Raw genomic sequence first — 24689 nt, 5'->3', positions numbered from 1 at the left:
CCCACATTGGTCAGTATTCTAAGAAAGTCCCTAGTGTCTTTTATTGAGGAGCTTAAATTAGTTACTATTGGTGCCAAATATTTATCCACATAGATAGACATATTTTAAAGTAGGGAGTTACAGCTGGAGACGATGGGTCTCCCTGGTGGATTGATCAAAGTCTTGTGAACTTTCGGGAGAAAGTATATCATTAGCATGACAGGGCTATCATTGAAGAGAAAACGAGCTTCATCCACATTTAGTAGACCGTTGTTCCTCTATAGATCCGAATGCTCCTTTCTATTTCTAAGGTCAAGTTATTTATCGGATTTGTGGGCAGTTGTGTGAAATTTTTCTTATCTACCAGTTGTCTCATGGCCTCATTACCATAATCCATTGCGTTTAAGATTACGACGTTTCCGCCCTTGTCCGCAGGTTTTATAGTTATCTTTTCATTCTTAGTAAGATTCTCTAATGCCAACCATTCTTTTTTTGTTAGGTTTTCACCTTTATTGGTAGTAGTATTTTCCATCTTCTCTAGTTTATTTATCACAAGTTCGTGCATTTGATCAATTCTGTTGCCTGGCCTTAAAGATGGACAGAATTTAGATTTCACTTTCAATCCATATCCCGTGTGTTTCCCTGTCTCTATTTCCAGATCTTCTAGTATTTGAGTTTCTGTCATTTCATCATCGTTTTGATTTAAGAGAAGATCATTTGCGGTTTTTAGACTGGTGGCATCATCTACAGTCAAGGTTTCACTTTCTGGTATGTTGATCGATTCTTGATTGCCTGTGTATGCTTTCTTAGCGAAGAATTTCTTCAGTTTTAGTTTTCTGGTATACTTTTACAGGTCAATTCTTGTTTCCACATGGCCGTGGTGTTGCTCCGGGCAGAATGTTAAATCCCTATTGAGAACGCTTGTTTCTTTCTCTGTCAAAATATGGTCTGAAAGATTGAGGATTAGATTGTCCTTTTTGGATTCTTCCCTTCCTACTTTTTCGATATTCTGTTGCTTAGGGGGTATCCTTTCGTGGATATGTTAGTCAGTTATTTGGATTGAGAAGGGTCGGGGAGGGTTTGATAAGGGAAAAAGGTTTGCATTTATATAGCGTGTGTAACCCTGATGGGGTGTGAAGCACTTTATTTGGCGAGTGAACGGTTAAATAGCGCCTTCAAGGGATTTATTTTACTCTGTTCTATTGCTTTTGATGTATAGTTTTAACTACAAGAATTATTGATAAACTCGCCAAAGAGATATTATTCAAATGTCTTTTATCTAAGAAATATTTGTGTTACTTGTGAGGACATAAGAACTAATGAACCAATTAGAAAACAAATATTAAAAACAAGGGTATATATAGAAACAAGAATTTACAATGCAACGGTCTCGCAAAAGTAAGAGCTATTGGCAATGTAAATGAAAACATTTTCATTTATGGATTGGTTTTGAAAACAGATAAATAAATGGCATTGTCATTTACAATGCCAATAGCTTAATCTCTCGCAAATGCGAGACCTATTGCATTTGCACCCACAGACACAGAGGCACACACACACAGAGCCACACACACAGAGCCACACACACACACAGAGCCACACACACACACAGAGCCACACACACACACAGAGCCACACACACACACAGAGCCACACACACACACAGAGCCACACACACACACACACAGAGCCACACACACACACACACACACACACACACACAGAGCCACACACACACACACACACAGAGCCACACACACACACACACACAGAGCCACACACACACACACACAGAGCCACACACACAGAGCCACACACACAGAGCCACACACACAGAGCCACACACACAGAGCCACACACACACAGAGCCACACACACACACACACACACACACAGCCACACACACACACACAGCCACACACACACAGCCACACACAGAGCCACACACACACAGAGCCACACACTCACAGAGATACACACACACAGAGCCACACACAGAGCCACACACACACACACACAGAGCCACACACACACACACAGACACACAGAGCCACACACACACACACACAGAGCCACACACACACACACAGAGCCACACACACACACAGAGCCACACACACACACAGAGCCACACACACGCACAGAGCCACACACACGCACAAAGCCACACACACACACAGAGAGCCACACACACAGAGAGCCACACACACAGAGAGCCACACACACACACAGAGAGCCACACACACACAGAGAGCCACACACACACAGAGAGCCACACACACAGAGCCACACACACAGAGCCACACACACACACAGAGCCACACACACACACCCACACCCACAGAGCCACACCCACAGAGCCACACCCAGAGCCACACCCACAGAGCCACACCCACAGAGCCACACCCACAGAGCCACACCCACAGAGCCACACCCACAGAGCCACACACACACACACAGAGCCACACACACACACAGAGCCACACACAGCCACACACACACACACACACACACAGAGAGCCACACACACACACACACAGAGCCACACACACACAGAGCCACACACACACAGAGAGCCACACACACACACACACACAGAGCCACACACACACACACACACACAGAGCCACACACACACACACACAGAGCCACACACACACACAGAGCCACACACACACACACAGAGCCACACACACACACAGAGCCACACACACACACAGAGCCACACACACACACAGAGCCACACACACAGAGCCACACACACAGAGCCACACACACACACACAGAGCCACACACACAGAGCCACACACACAGATAGAGCCACACACACACAGAGCCACACACACACAGAGCCACACACACACAGAGCCACACACACACACAGAGCCACACACACACACAGAGCCACACACACACACACAGAGCCACACACACACACACAGCCACACACACAGAGCCACACACACAGAGCCACACACACAGAGCCACACACACAGAGCCACACACACAGAGCCACACACATAGAGCCACACACACACACATAGAGCCACACACACACACATAGAGCCACACCCACACACACACAGAGCCACACACACAGAGCCACACACACAGAGCCACACACACAGAGCCACACACACACACACACACACACACACACACACACACACACAGCCACACACACACAGCCACACACAGCCACACACACACAGCCACACACACACAGCCACACACACAGAGCCACACACACACAGAGCCACACACTCACAGAGATACACACACACAGAGCCACACACACACACACACAGAGCCACACACACACAGAGCCACACACACACAGAGCCACACACACACAGAGCCACACACACACACAGAGCCACACACACACAGAGAGCCACACACACACACAGAGAGCCACACACACACAGAGAGCCACACACACACACACACACACACAGAGAGCCACACACACACACACACAGAGAGCCACACACACACACACAGAGAGCCACACACAGAGCCACACACACACACACAGAGCCACACACACACACACACAGAGCCACACACACACACACACAGAGCCACACACACACACACACAGAGCCACACACCCACACCCACAGAGCCACACCCACAGAGCCACACCCACAGAGCCACACCCACAGAGCCACACCCACAGAGCCACACCCACAGAGCCACACCCACAGAGCCACACCCACAGAGCCACACACACACACAGAGCCACACACACACACACACACACACACAGCCACACACACAGAGAGCCACACACACAGAGAGCCACACACACACACACACAGAGCCCCACACACAGATAGAGCCACACACACACAGATAGAGCCACACACACACAGATAGAGCCACACACACACAGAGCCACACACACAGAGCCACACACACAGAGCCACACACACAGAGCCACACACACAGAGCCACACACACAGAGCCACACACACACAGATAGAGCCACACACACACAGATAGAGCCACACACACACACAGATAGAGCCACACACACACACAGATAGAGCCACACACACACACAGATAGAGCCACACACACACAGATAGAGCCACACACACACAGATAGAGCCACACACACACAGATAGAGCCACACACACACACATAGAGCCACACACACACACAGAGCCACACACACACACAGAGCCACACACACACACAGAGCCACACACACACAGAGCCACACACACAGAGCCACACACACAGAGCCACACACACAGAGCCACACACACAGAGCCACACACACACACATAGAGCCACACACACACACAGAGCCACACACACACACACATAGAGCCACACCCACACCCACACAGAGCCACACACACACAGAGCCACACACACAGAGCCCCACACACACACACAGAGCCCCACACACACACACAGAGCCCCACACACACACAGTGCCCCACACACACACAGAGCCACACACACACACACAGAGCCACACACACACACAGAGCCACACACACACACAGAGCCACACACACACAGAGCCACACACACACAGAGCCACACACACACAGAGCCACACACACACACAGAGCCACACACACACACAGAGCCACACACACACAGAGCCACACACACACACAGAGCCACACACACACACAGAGCCACACACACACAGAGCCACACACACACAGAGCCCCAGAGCATAATTCCAAGAGCCAATGTAGTTTAAAAACGTACTTGCGAAGAAGCATCCGGGCACCGCCGAGGAGCTGACAGCTCATTTGCTACCATGCCCCCGGAGGTCCATCACTGGGTGCTGAGGTAAACACCCTGCGTCACGAGGCCGCCAGAGACTTAAAAAAAAACCCACTACTCCCAGGCCCGCCCTTCCTGTCACACACTGAAAACATTTTAAAGTATTTTAGCAGAATATGTCACAAAGAGGGGTGCAGGGCTTAAAAGGGAATGAAGAACCCTTGACCATAGATTGGTCATGACCTATATCGAAAGATCTATGAAGCCGATAGATGTTGCTCCATGTCACTGAAATACATGATGTTTAATGAACGGAGTGCATTCTGGGAGCGGTAGTCTTCATTGGGGTATTAATAAACTTGGAATAAACATGGCCGGATATTGGACGAGCATACAGGAGGCAGTCACCAAGGCAAAAGAAAGAAACTGCAACAGGTAAAGGCATCCCAAGAGCAGCTTAGCAGAAAACCCTACTTCTTCCTGGCCCCGTCCCTTCTCTACTCTCATGCAATGAACGAGCACCACCACTGCGCCCCCCCACCAAGCCCCACTCACCGGAGCTCTCGGGTGTCCCTAGACGCACAGCTGGCGGGCAGTGGAGAGACCCGGAGGCAAGCGGGGCACCCCAACGAGAAGTGGGCAGACCCCGCAGCACACACAGGATGGAGGGAAGGATGCACACCAGAGGGAACTCGGCCAGGGGCTACCCGGGACGCGGCACAGCTAAGGCTCTGACTCAAGCAGCACATCTGCTTAGGGGTGGACCTGCATCCACCCAGTACAGTAGTGTGGCGGCGGGACACGCCACTGAGCAGCATCTCCTTAAGTGACGAAAAGGCAAGTGATAGACCTTTCTCCTAAATATGGCCAGGGAGAGAACAGTCTGGGGGTCGTGGCTGAATTTGCCTGGTTAGCATTAGAAGACAGCAGCTACTTCGCCCACACCTCCGACCCTGCAGCTTCAAAAATGCTTGCAAATATGAGCCTTAAAAGCAATCACTGTCCACATTTCAAGTCCTGGAAGCGTCTGGAAGCCTCATAGCACTTGCTTGATCTAAGCAGCAAGCACTGTTTTAAAACATTCCCTATGGCTCATTGAAGCACCCTTTCACCAAGTTGTGTCATCCCCAAATCAACTTACCGAGGAAAACTTGGAGGGGGGGGATGAAGGGGGGGGGCGGTTCTGGACTTTTTCACTGAGGAATGGCCACTTATCGGCAAAACTCATAACAAGCCACGTTATATGGGGGTCGGGGAAGTTCAAGCCACACACCCTGCTGTGGCGCACAGACTGCACAAGAGAAGAGGAAGTGTCGACAGAGCGCCGGGCTCACCCTCCAGCGCACACCTCCGAATGACGCCGGACCGATCCTCCACCCTGAGTGGCGGTGTTAGGACCCAGTGAGGGGTGGGCTGTGAAGTGGGGAGGAGGTGACAAGTTTAGGGTGGGAGAGCTGGCTTCGTCCACCAGAGGTCCGGGCTGGAGGTGCACGTGAGGGAGAGGGGAGAGCGCGTGGGGTGCCTCGGAGGGGATCCTGGGTGCACCAGTAGTCTGCAGACTTTCAACAAACTCTGGAGTCCGTTCCACCCTAGGACCCTGAAACTGGACGCAAACTGAAACCCCACGGGATGCGTCAGAGTGCTGCACAAGTGCGCTTCCGAATGTCAGGGGCGCCAAACCCAGGGGGTTTATATAATTATATTGGGGTCAAAAATATCAGTTGACAGAAATATCGTCTTAGCGACATTGCAAACTGAGGAAATACAGATTTACTGTCCTAACCCCACATCTGCGTCCCTCATGATACAGCGGCACGCGGCAATGGATGCAGCGTTTTTGCATGTCAAAATTTCAAAACAAACCAGCCATATAATTCTGATCCAAAGGCCCGATAACATCTGACTTCCTGCTGGCATAAAAGGTTCCTTATCTTCTTTATGGGGCCATCTGGCCCCATAAAGAAGATAAGAAAGCTTTTACGTCAGCATGAAGTCAAGGAACCCAGTCTGAAAGAGACGGGGCTTAAAGAGAAAGAAGAACGTCACTAAGACCTCTTCTCCAATGGCTGGCCACCGTTTAGCACAATGGCGACGCCAGCCAATGGAAAAGAGGGGCGGGGCTTAACCTCGCTAGTGAAACCTACTGAATCTCATTAAATCTCGCCAGCTCGACTGCACAGTCTTTCGCAGGCCGAGACCTAAAATGTTTTATCTTTTGAAATTTATCAAGGGTACTACACAGTTATTCAAAGAATGTAACAAGAGGAAAATAAATACAATAGTATAATCCTTCAATGTCAGTATTGTAAACACTTCTTCTCATTGTACATTATTTTCCAGAAGAGAGTGTGAGTGTCGACGTTTTGGTCGCTGCATGGTGTTTTTTTGTTGGTGTAACAGTAGTCTATAAGTTAAAGTTTGGATACCCCATGAGTGTTTGTCAAGCTACCTAACAACCAAGAACATGGCCGCTTTATTTTCTGTTTCATAATTACTCCACCCACCTCTATCACCAGGACACACTCCTGGTCTCTCTTCTCCCCTATTGAGTCACCTGTGGCAATGCCCCCATCCCTTGCATCCAACCCGGCTGCACATTTGGAACAGACAGTATTGGATGCCATGGAGCGCAGTTTTTTATTACATTTAAATCTGCACTTTTTGGCATCAGACACCCTCCAGTTCCAAGGTGTGCTGCTTTTGGATACTGTGCAGTGTCGCAGACTGACTTGGCAGAATGTCCAGAAGTGACAGACCAAGGACAGAGCAGCATTGTATTCCTCCTGCAAAAATATAGCAAATGTTGGTGTTTGGGATTGCAAATGTTGCCTTTTTTGCTGCAAAATTTGCCATCCATGGCCTCAAAATCCTAGGGGTCAGGTTGATGGCTCTATTGTGTGTCCAACTAGTCTTGAATATGATGTAGCAACATTTTCTCTGTTGCACGGAGTACAAAATACTTCCGATGGCTGCTTTTTAGCTAGCACACAGCAGAACTTTATGCGCAGGACAATCTATTCTGTACCACCTTTCCTTTTTTCTCTACAGAGAAAATAACGAAAAGCTGGTCATCTTGCTGGTATTCTCTGAACAATCCATGTAGAAACTTAGAGCCCTCTTTGGGTCAAGTCGGCGAAGTTTTTTCTCCTTTTTAGAGGGATGACGTGGAACGTAGAATGCTGGCAGAGTTACAGATTGGCCTATGACAAACGGTGTAACCATCTTTGATAGAAAAGCTGCCTACATATGACAAACTAGTTTGTCTGTAAGAAACAAAGCGTATGGGTGTTGGGCACACAATGCCTGGCATTCACTCATACGTCTAGCAGATGTGACTGCAAGAAGACCATCGTCTTGAGGGTTAAGAGGCATATGGGACACATCAGGAAAGTGGAAACCAAATTATGGTCCCACTGCGGCCTCGCAAAAGGTGCTGATGGAAACATGGAGATTAGTCCCTTGAAAAAAACATCACAACAGGTGACTTAAAGAGGTATGTTGTTCCGATCAGCATAGGAAGACCGAAAGGACTGGCAAATTTCATTTACTTGTGGATACCGCAAGGCCTGTTGGGCCAATGAAAGATGAAACAAAAGAATGTCTGACAAACACGCTTGTAAAGTTTGAACATGACTAGGAAATTACCAAGCAACAAGCTCTCACAGTACCCTGAATATACAGACTTAATGGAAGTTCGCCTGGCTTCCAGAAGAACATACATGCCTTCCATGCATGGAAGTGGAGGTTGTGCAGACTCTGGTGCAGAACCCAGCCACGCTGTTGTGACGTAAGGTTTCACTGAAAAGGCAGCCAGATTGAAGGACAAATGCTCATGGCCAAAAGTTCCGGTTACCACACTCTCCTTGCCCAGGCCAGAGCCCCTAAAATGGCTTAGGCCCGGTTTTTACTGTTCTTTTTCAGCACTCTGGGCAGGAGAGGGAGGGGTGGAGAATGATACAGGAGTCCTGATCCATTATGCAGATGGAAGGAGTCACTTAGACAGGACTGCCTTTGAAAATTCAAAAGTTTGGATACTGCACATTCTCTGCAGTGAAGAATATATCGAGCCAGGGTTCTCCTCAGTGCTGGAAGATGCCCTATGCCACCTCCTAGTGTAAGTGCCATTCATGATCCACTTGACACTAGAGACTAAGTTTGTCTGCCCTGGCGTTTAAAGACCCTGCCAAGTTTCGCTGATCAGGGAGATGCACTGAGTGTAGAGCCATTTCCAGAGGTGTAGAAACTGCTGGCACAGGACCCAAGGTTTCACTCCATCCTGTTTGATGTAGACCACATGGCAGTTGTGTTGTTTCTGAGAACCTGAACTAGTTTCCCTAGATGGTCGGAGGAAATCCTCCAAATTGCTCGCAACTACAGTAAGTTGATGTGGAAAAGAACCTCTGCCGGAGACCAGAGTCCGCTGATCTCCACCTCTTCCAAGTGATCTTCCTAACCCAGCAACAATGCATCCGTCATGACTGCTAGCTGTGGGTGAGATAGGGTGAGAAGTCTGCCATTGGTCCAATTGCGGTCAAGCAACCACCACATCAGATCCTTTGTGGTCTCCTTCGACACCTGGAGCAATCTGACAGGTTATCTCTGTGCTGAAACCAGTGAGACTTGAGATCCCACTGCAGAGCCCGCATGTGCCAACTGGAGTGGACCACAAACAGAATGAAGGAGGCCAAATGGGCCTTATGCCTCAGAGCTGCTCTCACCAAGAACGAGTTGAAACATCGGGATCATAGCCTGTATATCCTGGACTCATTAAAGTGAGTGATAGTTCATATCCAGGATGGCTCTAATGAAGGGAAACCACTGTGAAGTTGTTAGGTATGACTTCAGCCCAATGCTGTTAACAGATTGTCAGTCGTCTGGAGGGGGTTTGTGGCAAGCCTGCCTTGAGTAGTCAGTCATCAAGGTAAAAAAAAAAAACTAGTACTCCCAACATCAGCAGATGGGCAACGGCCACTAATATATCCTTCCTGAACACCCAACGTGCTCTGGTCAGGCCAAAGAAGAGCATGAAAGTGGTCTTGGCCAACTTGTAAACACAGTTAACCGATGTGGAACTGCAGGACAGCTATGTGAAAATGTGTGTCATGCAAGTCTAGCTATACCATCCAGTTTGCTGGATCCAGGACAGACAGAACTTGGGCCAGGGTGAGCATCCTAAACTTGCCCTTCTGGAAGAAGTTCTGAGGGCAGGAATCTAGAATGGTGCGAAGGCATCCGTAATTTTCAGGAGCAGGAAATAACGTGAATAATAGCCAGTTCTGATCACTGGGGCCAGCCGAGTCTTTATAGCTTCCTTAGCCAAGAGAGCCTCAGCCTCTTCACTGAGTATGGAAAAGTGGTCCTCTGGACAGTGTTACGATGCGGGCGACATGTCCAAAGCAACATCAAAACACCTAAATATACACCCTTTATGTGTCCCCACAAAGGGAATCACTGTAACCCCATCACACTTCCCCTGTAAAAGACAAATACAATACACAACACAAGTTAAAAATTTACAAGGGATGTAAGCTCAAGGGATTAAGGTGCCAAACTGAAAGGAGGACCACCCTCCTAGCATTTCAATATAATAACCTACTATACTTAAGATCAAAACTGCATAATGCCCTACGAAGCTTCACCTCCCAATCGAGGCAGGTAGTTGTGTCCACAGCTTAATGGATGGTATATTGCAAAGCATCAGACGTTGTAGGATATGTCTAATATTGTTGGGGACAGCAGGCAACATATTCACTACTCTGTCCCACATGGCGTGAGAATTCCACCCCAAGAGGTACGGGGGAGAGTTGTGTAAGGAAGTCTGGGTCCCCAGGAGCAGGTCTGTGCTGCTTTGCTACCTAGCTTTAGAATGGTGGGCAAGATTCTGGTTTCGCCCAGGTGCCAACAATCACACTTAGTAGGGCCTTATTGAAAGGAAGAAGAGGCTCCGGAGTGGTAGCTGGCAAGTTTAGAATCTTTGTCAACACATTAGTCTTTACGTCATGCATTGGTAGGTTGAGAACTTTGGCTGCCCTCTTGATGACGGTTAGCCATAGTATTAGGTGAGTAAGTCTATGCCAGGAAAGGTATCCCAACCACTGTCATCTTGGATGCCCTCAAAAACATTGCCCTCATCAAAAAAATGGAACCCATTTACCATCCTAACCAAATCAGAAAAATCCACATCAGAAAGAGTAAATTGAGGTGGTGGAGATCGAGTGTCGAAATCCAATCAAATTATTAGATCCCTGTCCTCTGTGATGTCAATGTTGAGGCACTGGCTCATGGCATCAGTCTCAGTGTCCGACTTTGTGCCAGGGCTGGAGTTGGCAGTACGGTCCTAGAGTGTGGCTATGAGTTCGGGTGGAGGTCGAGTGGCATGGTCTGCAATGGGGATCGATCTGTTAACGGGCCTCACACAAGCCGTCACCTCAAATCCTTGAGGCCCCAAGGCAATCAAGAGGGATCCAGTGGGGTACCAAAGATTACTGTTGTGCCCTCCTTTAGACGATACACCATGGCCAAAATCCAGATCTGGTAAAGCACCAGCATCTGAACACCTCTCCCATATGATGCACGTGTTTACTGATTTGGCCCCCTTAGCTCACCAGAAACAGGGAACCGATTTTCTTGTTCTTTTGATTTCGTGGAACTCATCATGCTTCATCAGTCAACACCTAGTAATTCTTCATCTCACTCATTTCTACCTGTGTGGTAAACATTAATCAAGTTGAATATGTAGAAGAAAACCTACCCAAACACCCAGTCGGTTGAAAACTGCAGAGCCTCCTTAAAGATTAGTTATCTGTTGTACAATGAGGACTGCCAGTTAAAATTAGACACCAAATACTGGATGGCACTCCAAGACAGGAATCCATTTAAAGAAAGCAAACAGCCATTCAGAGACGCACGATGTAATTTGCGGAGGTTCAGCATGCTGGCATATAGTACAAGAACAAAGGTTACTTACCTGTAATCTGTGGTACTCCAGTATTGGTATCTTTCATAGATTCACATGCCTGAATCATTTCCAGTCGTCGGAGTGGGAGTCCCACGGTACATAAAAAAGCAATAATTATGCACATAATAACCATACCATAGGTAACATAGAACCAGGAAGTAAAGTAGCTAGAAACTAAAAGGAAAAAACGTCCACATTTATGACTCTTCCAAGTCATTATTATAGTCCAAACTACAGCCAAACAGGTGACAGCATCCTCCAGAATGTTCTCCTCAGAGGCTCATGCTCTCCGATTTTCTCACACAAGTGTGATTGTGGAGTAGGGGTTTGGGCGGACCGGAATAACAGGCGGGGAGGCCGGATTTAGTGTGCTATGATCAGTGAGATTTATTGACTTTAGATGGTATGGAAGGAAAATTCAGAGGGAAAAGAAATAATGTTCGGTAGGTCCCAAGTGTCTTCTGCTGGGTGGGCGTCGTCTGGAGGGGATAACAGGAGAGATAGTCCGCGTTACCCTGTTCCAGCCCTTTCCGGTGTAATGTTTTGAATCGATAGGGTTGCAGGGACAGGAACCACTGGAGAACTCGTTGCGGGCCATCCATTCCAGAGGGGCATGGTCGGTGTACAAGACGAATTCACGCCCTTCTAGGTAATATCTAAAATTTTCCACTGCCCACTTAATTGCCAGTGCCTCTTTCTCAACAACTGCATAATTCATCTCACGAGGGAAGAGCTTTCTACTGAGGTAGAGGATTGGCCTTTCGACCCCTTTCGGGTCCTTCTGTGACAGGACAGCCCCCAAACCCTGATCGGAAGCATCAGCCTGAAGGATGAAGGGCTGTGTATAGTCGGGGCTCATAAGTACAGGTTCGGAAACTAAGGAGTGTTTGAGCTGGTTAAATGCATGCAGCAACAGAGAAGAGAGGTTCTGTAGTTTCATCAGTTCTAGTGGCTTTCTTCAACAAGTCGGTCAACGGGGTTGCAGTTTGGGAAAAATTGGGGATAACCTCCTATAATAGCCCAACAGGCCGAGGAAGGCCCGAAGTTCTTTCCGTGTTCGGGGGAAGGTTATGGCCTGGATGGCCTTTATCTTGTTATCCTGGGGTCGGATAACCCCTTCACCCAACAGGTATCCCAGATATTTCACGCTTTGGGCAGCTAGGGTAGTCTTGGAGGGGTTAATGGTGACGGCCTTCAAATGCTGCCCCCAACTGTCACTATAGATGACAATATCGTCTAGGTAGGCCCCAGCGTATTGGGAATGTGGCTGTAGTACCAGGTTCATGGCCCTCTGAAACGTAGCCGGGGCTCTGTGGAGCCCGAAGGGCATTACCCTGAATTGAAATAGGCCCTCAGGGGTTGAGAACGCTGTTTTATCTTTTATCTTCTTCTTTTAATGTTATCTGCCAATAACCCTTGCACAAGTCAATGGGGCTTATGTTCTTGGCCTTGCCTATGCATTCCACCATCTCATCTACGCGGGGTAGGGGATAGGTGTCGAAGCTAGAGAACTTATTCACCTCTCTGAAATCTATGCAGAATCTTGTGGAGCCATCGGGGTTGGGAACCAGGACGATTGGCGAATTCCAGCTGCTGATGGACGGCTCTAGGATGCCCATCCTCAACATCTGATCCGTCTCTTCTTTAATGATGACCCTGCGTGCTTCGGGGATCCGATAGGGCCTTTGTCTCACTGTTTTTACCGGTTCCGTGTGTATGGCATGTTCTATAACGGTGGTGTGACCCGGTAGGGAGGAAAAACTCGCTTGTAGGGTGGTCAAGGACCGTCTGAGGTCCTGTTTGTTTTTTTCAGGCAGGTCTGGGTCTATGCAACTTTCAAAAGGGAGGGTTTTCTGGGTTTGTGCCCCAGATAGTTCAGGGCGTGGTCCTTCCCATTTTTTTTAGGAGGTTCACGTGGTATATCTGGGTTAGACCTCGGGTGGAGTCGGTTTCGATTTCATACATGACAGGGGTCACTTGTCTTAGGATGGGGAACGGGCCCTGCTGCTGACCTAGCAGTTTATGGTCGGAGGATGGCATGAGCAGCAGTACAAGGTCCCCAGTCTCAAAGGAACGGGCCTTGGTTCCTTTGCCATACTGGTGTTTCGGTGTGGTTTGGCCGATTACCATATTCTGCCTCACTATCTCTCATATTTGCCCTAAGTGGGTCTTAAGGTTGTCCACGTATTCGGGTAAAGGCCGGGTTCGGTCCGGTTCTGCTTCCTAGGCCTCCTGAGCCATATCCGACAGAGTACGTGGTGCTCGCCCTTACAGAAGCTCATACGGTGAGTATCCAGAACTGCTTTGGACCTTACACCGGATTGCAAATAGAGCAAGGGGGAGCATCTCTTCCCATCTTTTACTCTCCAGGCCTAACAGTTTCTTGAGGGTGGTTTTTAGGGTAGCGTTATAACGTTCCACTAACCCGTCTGTTTGGGGGTGGTAAGCGGAGGTTCTTATTTGTTTAATACCCAGGTGGGAGCGCACTTGGCGCATGAGGGAGGAGACAAAAGGGGTCCCTTGATCCGTTACCCGAGAAAAAATGGAGAGGAGGGCTTTTGCAATATTCAGGGTGGTGGGTTGACGCAGGGGAACTGCTTCCGGGAAGCGGGTGGCGTAGTCCACCAAAACCAGAGCATACCTACAACCACTTCTAGAAGGTAGCATGGGTCCTATGAGGTCCATCCCTACTCGGCTAAAGGGTACATTGATAAGAGGGAGGGGTTGTAGATTTACCCTAGGGGGTCGATACCGACTGTTCTTCTGGCACACAGGGCACTCTCGGCAATAACGTTTTATTTGCCCGTACACACCAGGCCAAAAGAATTTCTCCAGGATTGTTTGTCCCGTTTTTTCGTCACCAAAATGACCCCCCAGTAAGTGACTGTGGGCCAGTACCTTGTCAGGAAAAGGGCCGGGAATGATCAACTGAGGGGTTTGTTGGGGCCCTCCCTTCCTGTACAGGAGACCATTCTTTTTGAAGAAGTAGGGACCTACTTGTAGCGGGTCCTCGTTGTCCATGGCACGACCCCAAGCGTCCTGTAATACAGGTCTTCTTGCTGGGCCGCGAAGAACTCTCTATCGGTTTCCCAAGGATGGGTGTCCACTTGAACTGGATAGGCCATGGAATAGTCCCTTTTTTCCTTCTTTTGGCTCTTGGTTTTGAGGGGTTTAGGAGGTGGTTCCAACGCGGGAGGGGTTTTGGAAAACGGGGCCTTGGCCCACCATCTCTCCAGTGAGTCAGTGGTATCATGAAGAATGCGGGGAAGACCACTGTAGTCGCTACCCAGGATGACTTATTCTGGTAGGTTGGGCACCAGACCGACTGTTAGCAGACTTCCTTCATTTGTGGGGTGTTGTACTCGCACTCTTGCTGTTGGGTAGCTCTTCGTGTCACCGTGTACACATTTGATGGCCACAGTACCGGTCACGGGGCCGATGGGGGTTGGCAATTCCTGGGGTCGTAGGACGCTCTGTCGGCACCCAGTATCGGCGAGGGACATCACTTGGTGACCTTCTATTCTTACCGGACAGCGGAAAGGCGGAGGGGTTGCTTTAGCGGTGAGACAAACATAGTTCCTGGCACAACCAATGTCCATGGGTTCCTCCTTCTGCGGGCATATGCGGGCTATATGCCCGTATCCTCCACAATGATAGCACTGAGGGCCGGGAAGGCTTGGTCGAGACGGTACTGGGTAAGGTAATAAGGAACGGGATCCGGTTTCTTGGGCAGGGGAGGCCTTTGGGCCTGGAGGTGGCTGCCATGGGGTATCCGGGGAGGATGTTCATCCTTAATTTTGTGGAAGTCTTGCGCCCTGCTGTAGGTGCTGGCTATCTCGACTGCGCTCTCTAGTGTCAGCCGGGCGTGTTGTTGGACCCATTTTTGGGTAGCCGGATGGAGTGAAGCCAAGAACTGCTCCAGGTAGATCTTCAAGAGGATATCCACCTTCGAGGCCGTGGCAGGCTTCAGCCAACGATTGGCCAGGTCCTGTATACGAAACGACAAAGCCCGGGGTGTCTCCTGGGGTCCTTCTCGTGCTTGCCTTAGACGAACCCTGTAGGTTTCGTCATCGATCCCCAGGCGCTCCAGGATGCAGGTTTTTATGTCGTTATAAGGGGTTTGTCCCTGTATGTTAGCCTGTTGATAGGCTGCCTGTAGTTCCCCCGTTAATAGAGGATGCAGGTAGTGACCCCAGCGATCTGCAGGCCAGGCAGCTGCTTGGGCTAGGCTTTCAAAGTTCGTGAAAAAGAAATCGGGGTCTTCGCCTGGCACGTATTTTTGCAAAACCACTGAGGGTAGTGAGGCAACAGGTCTTTGCTGTCCCATGACATCGGTGAGTCGCCCTATGGCTTGATCCTGAGCGGTGCCCTGGTCCTTCAGGACGTCATGCAGCTGTCCGCGGTCGTCCTCGGCCGTCTTGAGGAATCGTTCCATCATTTTCCCTAGGTGCTCCTGGCTTTCCGCCAGCTTCTTGACCGCTGCCTCCATGCCTCCGGTAAGTCCCACTTCTGACACCAAGTGTGGAGTAGGGGTTTGGGCGGACCGGAATAACAGGCGGGGAGGCCGGATGTAGTGTGCTATGATCAGCGAGATTTATTGACTTTAGATGGTATGGAAGGAAAGTCAGAGGGAAAAGAAATAATGTTGGTAGGTCCCGGATGTCTTCTGATGGGTGGGCGTCGTCTGGAGGGGTTCTCTGCTGGGCTGTGGTCGTCTTGTCCTGGGATGTGCACCGGTGTCCCTCGGAGGTATATACAAAGGAGAGAAAGTACAGGGCCGTTAGTCCTTTAGCGTAGGACGGTTTGAGTACTGCCACCGACACCGGGTTGTGAAGGTTCGGAAAACGAAATGTGGGGGCGGGACAGTAAGGAAGGCTAAGAAGGAGAGGGCAAGAAAGAGGAGGGGAAGAGGGTGATATCGTTAAAGGTAGGTGCAATGGTCTCTATACAAGAAACAGTGCAAGTGGTAGGGTTATCAATACTATACAGTGTTGCTGTGGTCTATCAGGTGAGATCCTATTTACACTACTTTACAACTACCTACAATGGGAACACGGAGAATAGGTAACGGTGTACTCACGTGCCCCGCCGCAACTCTCCAGCGAGTTGCGGTCGCTCTCCAGCCACCTCCTGAGGACTCCACCAGTCTTGGGACCAGACGTCCTCCTCCTCGTCCTCACCTCGTTTCTTCAACTCGCCTCCGCTCTCCGTCACGGGTTATTTGCTTGCTTCCTCCTGCCACGGGTCTGCTGCTCTGAACGCTCTCCCTTCCGGGTTGTCGGCTTTTCTGCTCCGAGGATGTGCTTCCGGGGTCAGGGGGAACCGCTTCCGGTTCTGCGCGCGTCGCCACTGGTTCCTGTAGAGGAAGAGAGAGGGGAGGAGTCCTGGTTGACAGGGACGCGTTATGCCCGGGTTCGGGGACCAGGGACCTCAGGCTCGGACGCCGCCCCGCTGAGGTAAGGGCCGCTTCCTTTTCACAATGATCCATAGTAAAAAGAGTATAAAACAGCCTCTGAGGGGAGGTGGGTGGGTTGCATGTGAATCTATGAAAGATACCAATACTGGAGAACCACAGATTACAGATAACTAACTTTTGTTCTCCAGTATTGGGGTATCTTTCATAGATTCACATGCCTGAATCAGAGTAGAAATCAGTACATTCATAATAATGCTCGTGAGATCATATTCATAACATAAGCATATGTACATGGAGACATTATGCAATAACATATAAGATATATATTTATATAAATAAACAAACATAGATGATGTGTATCTGAGAAACACTAAAGAGGAGAAGGGAAGAACAGAGGCTCACCTTATTTAAAAAGATCCCGGAGAACTGCTTGTCCCACAGACGTATCTGCATTACTGGCAGCTTCCAAACAGTAGAGCTTGGTAAAGGTGTGCCTGCTGGACCACGTTGCAGCTCTGCAGATATGAAGAAGAGGCACACCAGCAAAAAGAGCAGTAGAGTGTAGAATGCGCTCTCGGAGTGGTTTGTAATGGTCTTCCTGCTTGCTGATGACAGAAACAAAGTGCAGCAGAAATCCAACAAGCTATGGTCTGTTTGGATATTGGGTGTCCCTGGCGCATCTTTCCATAGGCCACAAACAGCTGATCAGATTTTCGGACTGAAGAAATCCTTTGTAAATAGAATTTCAGACATCTCTTGACGTCAAGGGTATGCAAAGTTCTTCCCGCAGGTGATTGAGGATTAGGAAAGAAAGTCTTTAAAATGATCGGTTCATTTAGATGGAAGTCTGAAGGTACTTTAGGCTAAAACTGGGATTAGTGCGTAGCACTACAGAGTTCGAGCTGAATTGAAGCAAAGGCGGTTTAATAGTGAAGGCTTGAATGTCACTGACCTGCCTAGCTGATGTTAAAGCCAACAGCAGACCCACATTCCAAGAAAGAAACTTCAAATCCACCCTATGAATAGGTTTAAAGGAGTGTTACATAGGCTGTGCAAGCACCACATTAAGATGTCAGGATGAAGGTGGACGGCAGATGGGAGGAAACATTCGAAACAATCCTTTGAAGAATTGCTGAATGATCCTAGCGGAATAAAGAGAGTTGGAACCATCTTGTCGAAATCTTGAATTAGCCGCTAAAAATACTTTAAGAGTAGAATGGGAAATGCCTGATCTTGCCAAGTGCAAAAAGAAGGGCAGAATCTACTCTGGTTTTGCATGGACTGGATGAATGTTGGCGGTTTGTCACCACAGGCAAAATCACTTCCATTTAAGCCTGTACGTCTTAATAGTGGAAGGTGCTCTAGCATTGGCTAAGACTTCCTTACAGTCCGCAGAGAAGGAGGAGTTCGGTAAACCAGAATTGGCGAGGCCATCTGGGAGCAATGAGTATTAGGCGACTAGGCTTCTTCTTCATTGTCCGGAGAAACATGGGAACCAACAGTATCGGAGGAAAGGCGTAAGCATAGATCTGCGACCAATTCATCAAAAACGCATTCCCGCATGATCCTTTGAGGGGAAGCCAGCTTGCGAAGAATGGGCATTTGCGGTTGCGGTTCTGACTGGTCGCAAACAGGTCCAGATCAGGTAGACCCCACTCCTGAAAAATATGATCCAACGTTGGTTGATGTAGCTCCCACTCGTGATTGGAAACTGTTGACATGCTGAGGGAATCCGCGAGGACATTGGAAATTCCCGGAACATGGACCGCTGACCGGCTGATCCTGTGTCGGATCGCCCAATCCCAAATCTGCTGAGACAGAAGGGCGGACCTCGTTCCTCCTCGTTTGTTCAAGTAGTGCATACCGTTGTGTTGTGCGTCCGGATCAATACGGATGCCCCGAGAATGATGGTGCGAAAAGATTTTAGCGCCAGAAAGCTAGCTAGCAATTCTAGAAGGTTGATATGCCACGTCCGCTGCTGAACGTCCCATTTGAAGGGAGGCATCTGTGGTGATGAAGAAACCAGGAGCTTCCACTAGGAATGCACAGCCTGCTGCCACGTTCCTCTTGCAAGTCAACCGGTGTAAGGTTTCTCGAATCCCAGGAGTGATGTGGATGAGATCGTCAAAGGACTCTGAAATCTATAAACAATGGTTGTTGAGCTCCTCTTGCAAAGGTCTCATTCTGAGACGGCAGTTGGGGACTAAAGTAATGCAGGAAGAAAGCATCCTCAAATGATTTGAACTGCTGGACTGAAACGCACCTTTTTGATCGCAGTAGCTGCGCAAGTTTGCACATTTTTAGTTGCTGTTCGTTTGAGACAAAGGCTTGTGTAAGCCGAGTGTCTATGGTGGCTCCCAACAACGTTCTTTGCGATGGGATGAGATGAGACTTGTCGAAATTGATGGAGAGGCCCAGAGATTATAAAAGGGACAAACCTCTCTGAATGTGGGCGTTCGCAACTGTGAAAGAACTCGCCTTGATAAGGCAGTCGTCTAGATATGGAAAAATTTGAATTCCTTCCAGACAAAGGTGTGAGGCCACCGGTGCTAGAACCTTGGTAAAACACGGGGTGCGGCACGTTGTCCGAAAGGAAGGACTTTGAACTGGAAGTCCATGCCAGTCACTCTGAACCACAAGAACTTTGCGTCTGGGTAGAATTGGTACATGGAAATACGCATCTTGGTTGTCGAGGGTAGCCATGTGATCCCCCGCAGTGAGGATTTGAAGGATTTCTTGAAGTGTCAACATCCGGAAGGATAACTTTTATAGATATTTTTTGAGGGAGTGAAGATCTAGAATCTGGCGCCATTCTCCTGATTTCTACTTTTTCAGGAAAAATCTTGAATAAAAACGGGTTCCTCTTTGTAATTGAGGTACCACTTAGATCGCTCCTTTTCGCAACATCAAATTTATTTGGGAAAAAAGCTCAGTGAGATGAGCTGGTGGTGGGCCTTTGGGAGGAGAATTTGGAGGAATCTTTACGAACTCTAGAACATGGCCTCTGGCCACAATGTCCAAGACCCACTTATCTGATGTTATAGCGGACCAATTCAAGTAAAATTGGGAGATTCTTCCTCCAACTTCTAAAGGGGTAGGCGGTAGAACAGGTGGCAGTTGTCACTGTTTTTTAGACGTATCACGTCTGCGATAGGAAGACTTTCTCCTATTTTGTGAATAAGAGGTATTTGGTTGTCTGTAGGACTGTTGGCGTTGAGAAGAGTAACATTGGTTACTTTGATAGGATTGGTATTGTCTTTGTTGATTATAACCTCCTCTACCAGAGAAGGATCCACAGCCCATAGTGCCACGAAAAGGCGGCTTCCGAAACTGGCGAGTATCGAGAGATCTTGCTGTCTCAGTATCCTTTTTAATGGCCTGAAGGGCCTCGTCCACATGTTGACCAATAAGAGATTTGCCTTCAAACGGCATATCAATTATTTTTGCCTGAACCTCCTGGCGAAATGATGTTGATTTCAGCCAGCCGTGCCGCTGTAGGACTGCGGCACCTGCTAGGTGCCGAAAACCTGTAGACGCAACATCCACAGCCAAATTTATAATCTCAGCAGAGATACGTTCCCCCTCCTGCAGGATCTTTAGTGCTTCTGATTTAGATGGCTCAGGCAACATGTCGATGTAGGGAGAAATGTCCAACCACATTAGTCTGTCGTATCGGCCTTATATGGCCAGCGAGTTAGCAGCACGGACGGTAGTCACTGCCATGGTCGAAAACAATTTACCAATAGCATCCAAGCGTCTGCCACCCCGATCCGGAGGAGCTGCAATCGGAGAGGAGGGGTTTCTCGCTTGTCATTGTGCTGCTTGGGCGACAACAGTCAGCTTTTGGCTGACCTATGAGGCATGCTGGCGAATTATCTGGTGCCTTGTATTTCTTGTCGAGGTGGGGCAGGACTGCAGGAACAGAAGCAGGAGCCAAATGAAGTCTATGATTGGGATAGTCGGTACTTGTTTCCTCGATTGATCTTTAAAGTCGTATAGGAAACAATCATTCTTCTTTGTTTCCATAAGAAGGAGCAACCTTTGTGTTGCCCTTTCCATTAGAAAATGAAAACCTCCAATGTAAACTGGAGGAAAATCGATGGGAGCAGGAGTAGAAGGAGACGGAGACGGAGTTTGTATCTGGTAATCGTCCCACTCCTTAAGAAGCGATCTGTCGTCCAATTATCCTTCTTCCCTATCGTTGTCCCTGGTGTGAGCATCATGAGAAGGTACCAGGGAAGGTGGTTTGGGTGACCTCAATGCAGAAGAGAAAGATTGAGGAACAGGTGTAGGAGGTACAGAAGAAGCAGATTCTAATGGAGGGAAACAGCGAAAGTAATCATCCAACATGATCTGAAGATTATTTAACAGAGCCAAAGGCATTTGGGCCATAGGGATAGTATCTGGAGCTGGACAAACAGTCTCTGGGGAAGGATTATCATTGTGATCTTCCTCCTGATATTTAATGAATAACTCAGAATGGCTCCTGGCAGTGCGAAACCTATCGTCCTCATCGGATTCCTCATCATCATCTCCATAATCCAGCAACTGTTCAGGCAATTCCAGAGGAATCTTAGCAGATGAAATATGAAGTGCAGAGAGGGCCTCCAATGAAGATCCACATCTTTGCAGCAAGGAAGATGCTGTTGTCAATAGAGGCAACTGTGCAGGCGTAGTAGGAGATGCAGAAGATGCTGTGGCCGTAGACACGGACCAAACCTGCAACTCTGTGCATGAGGATAACTGTAGCGTTGACGAGGGAGCTGTAGACGAAGTCGTCGTCGAGGAGGTGGCCGTCTACGAGGACGCGGCCGTCGGCGAGGCAATTGTCGACGAGACCTTTCTAATCTTCGTCGAAGGGGCGCCGAAGGTATATTTCACTTCCTTCGTCGACGAGATTGGTTTCGCGGAGACGGATACCAGCGTCGACGGCGAGGATGCAGACGACATGATCATATGAGGTCTTGGCAACGAGAAAGTAACAGTTGACGTCGTCGTAGCGCCGACGGTAGGCTTCGTCGACGAAGATGTCGTCGTCCAAAGATCATCGACCAGGGAACGCGTTTCTGAGGTAAATCCTTGTCAGAAACTCGTTTTGAAGCCAGAGACTTTGCAGTTTTTCTCGGGGCATAGTAGGCAGAGGTTTACTCTTTGAAGGTGGAGGAGCCTTTTTTTAAGTGGAAGGCAGCTAAGCACTCTTAAAGGTGTGCTGTTTTTTCGACACCTTAGTCCCAGGAGAAGATAAATCCTCCTCAGCAACCCTCTTCCTAGAGGACGTAGTCTTACCAGAGGCAACACTCCCAACTTCAGATAAGGGGTTGTCTTGATCTTTAATCTTCTGTAGCCACAGAAGTAGACATCCCTCTCTGTCCCTGAGAGTCTTTTGAGGGAAGGTTCTGCAGATCTTGCAGTCTCTCACCAGGTGATCAGGTTAAAAGCAATAAATGCACTTTTTGTGGGGGTCCTCAGAAAACAGCCGGAGCTTCCCACAAGATTCATAAGGTCGAAAGAGATTTCTTTGAAGAAGACATCATAAAATGAAGAATTCCGGAAGAAATGTGAAAAGTACTGAGCAGAGCTCAGGGAGACTCCCTTCACACGACGTGTGGTAGAAAATCTGAGAGCCTGAGCCTCTGAGGAGAACATTCTGGAGGCTGCCGTCAGCTGTTTGGCTGTTGTTTGTACTATACATAATGACTTGGACGAGTCATAAATGTGGATGTTTTTTCCTTTAAGTTTCTAGCTACTTCACTTCCTGGTTCTGATATGGGTATTATGTGCATAATTATTGCTTTTTTATGTACCATGGGATTCCCACTCTGACGACGGGGAATGATTCAGGCATGTGAATCTATGAAAGATACCCCAATACTGGAAAAGAGTGCATGCAGCTACTGGTCAACGTCTAGTTTGAGCTGTCCCTGTATGATGCAATATTAAGACAATTAAACTGATGATTATGGTACTATAATGCAGCAAAGGAATACTGAAAAGGTAACCTTTTATTATGTGGAAGAACTAGACCTGGATCTCAAAGATCTGAATGGGACTGAGCATGCAATAAGTGTTGGCACATAGCACGCTAATGGCATCCATAACACAAGCAACAAAGCACTAGTTTAATCTTTATTAGGGCTTATCATCCAGGTATAGCTCAGGGCCAATGGCACAAGGAACACTGGACCCATGCCTGGGGATACCAGTCACAAGAAGAAACACTTGAAATAATCTCAGCCATAGGAAATCATGTGGGCCGCATTCCAATCCATTGTTTTTTATCCACTAAACCTCAGTTATGACCCAGCCATATGCAAATCAGTCTTGACCCTGCTGCGATGGAAACAGTCCAGCCCAAACTGCCAGTGCAGTTACCTCCCAGAACAGGAATATAACCAACCCAGGACTTCTTTTGCCCTTATTAGGGCTCATCAGACAGGTATAGATAGCTTGGTTCTAAGTGGCAAAGTGAGTACAGCCCCACTACGGGCATACCACTCAGGCATCAAAAAACGAGATGATGGATGGAATTCTTTAAGTAATCTAAGCCACTGGCAATCACTCGGACCACATCCCAATCCATTTATCGTTCACCATGCCACCTCTGTTTGACCAAGCCATATGCAAATCAGTATTGACCCTGTTCCAATGGGAACAGTTAAACTCAAACTGTCAGGCCAGGTAATAACCAATTATTTAGTTTTAGTGGAACAATTTATGATTCCTTCTGAGACAGAATCATAAATTACAATTCAGCTTTGCAAAATCTATTTAAATATTTGCTGTCTGTGTACCAGCTCGTCCAATACTGGGATGTAAATGTAAATAATGTTGTAAATAATGTTTGAATAACCATCAGTTCTATAGTTTAAAAGTTTAACCATTAACCCAACCCTCTATCTTTTTGGGCCATTGCTGATGATTAGCAGAGTCTCCCTCACTGAAACAATCATGCCTGAGTCACAGATGGCAACATGAAGAAGCAGAAACTCACATTGCAATTAAAACGTGAGAAGCAGTCCTTGGGGATTGATTGGTCACATTACTTCACAAGGTGCACTCCAATTACACTGACCATGCACTGAAATAAACTAAAACATTGCATCCACTTTCATGACTTCAACTTGCCTGTAGCATCTAATTGACTAGAACACAGGTGAAATAGAGAATCTGCCTAGTAAGTGTCATGGTAGACCATAATATGAACAAATAACGATTCTGTAGCACGCTTACTGACATCCTCACAAAACTCCCATACTTAAAAAGTAATGTATATATCCATCTGTCTTGTGATTAAGGTTGCGGCGTGCAACCGAAACGTGTTGACACGCTTCGGCCAAAATAACTGCAACCTTCAGAAGTAGTAATTGGAGTGCAGATTTCGTTCCTAAGGAGCTGCGGATATATCTATAGATCTATATCTACTATTGGATCTATCCACAGCATTTGATACAGTGTCGCACAGGATTCTTCTAAGCAGACTAAGGGTCTAGGGAAGTCAGGAACGGTTTGGGCCCGGTTTCGCTCTTTCTTAGAGGGGCGCACGCAGCAAATGACCTTCCACCCTCATGCTTCCACCTCCA

The 24689-nt window shown here is 48.2% G+C and overlaps 1 protein-coding gene across 6 annotated transcripts in view; it reads right to left on the bottom strand.

Moving 5' to 3' along the window:
* ABI2 (abl interactor 2) overlaps positions 1 to 24689 on the bottom strand; it is an 868092-nt gene that overhangs the window by 576996 nt on the left and 266407 nt on the right. The window lies entirely within an intron of this gene.

Source organism: Lissotriton vulgaris, chromosome 2_1, assembly GCF_964263255.1.
Source record: "Lissotriton vulgaris chromosome 2_1, aLisVul1.2, whole genome shotgun sequence".
Taxonomy (NCBI): domain Eukaryota; kingdom Metazoa; phylum Chordata; class Amphibia; order Caudata; family Salamandridae; genus Lissotriton; species Lissotriton vulgaris.
This window is presented reverse-complemented; position numbering and strand designations above follow the sequence as displayed.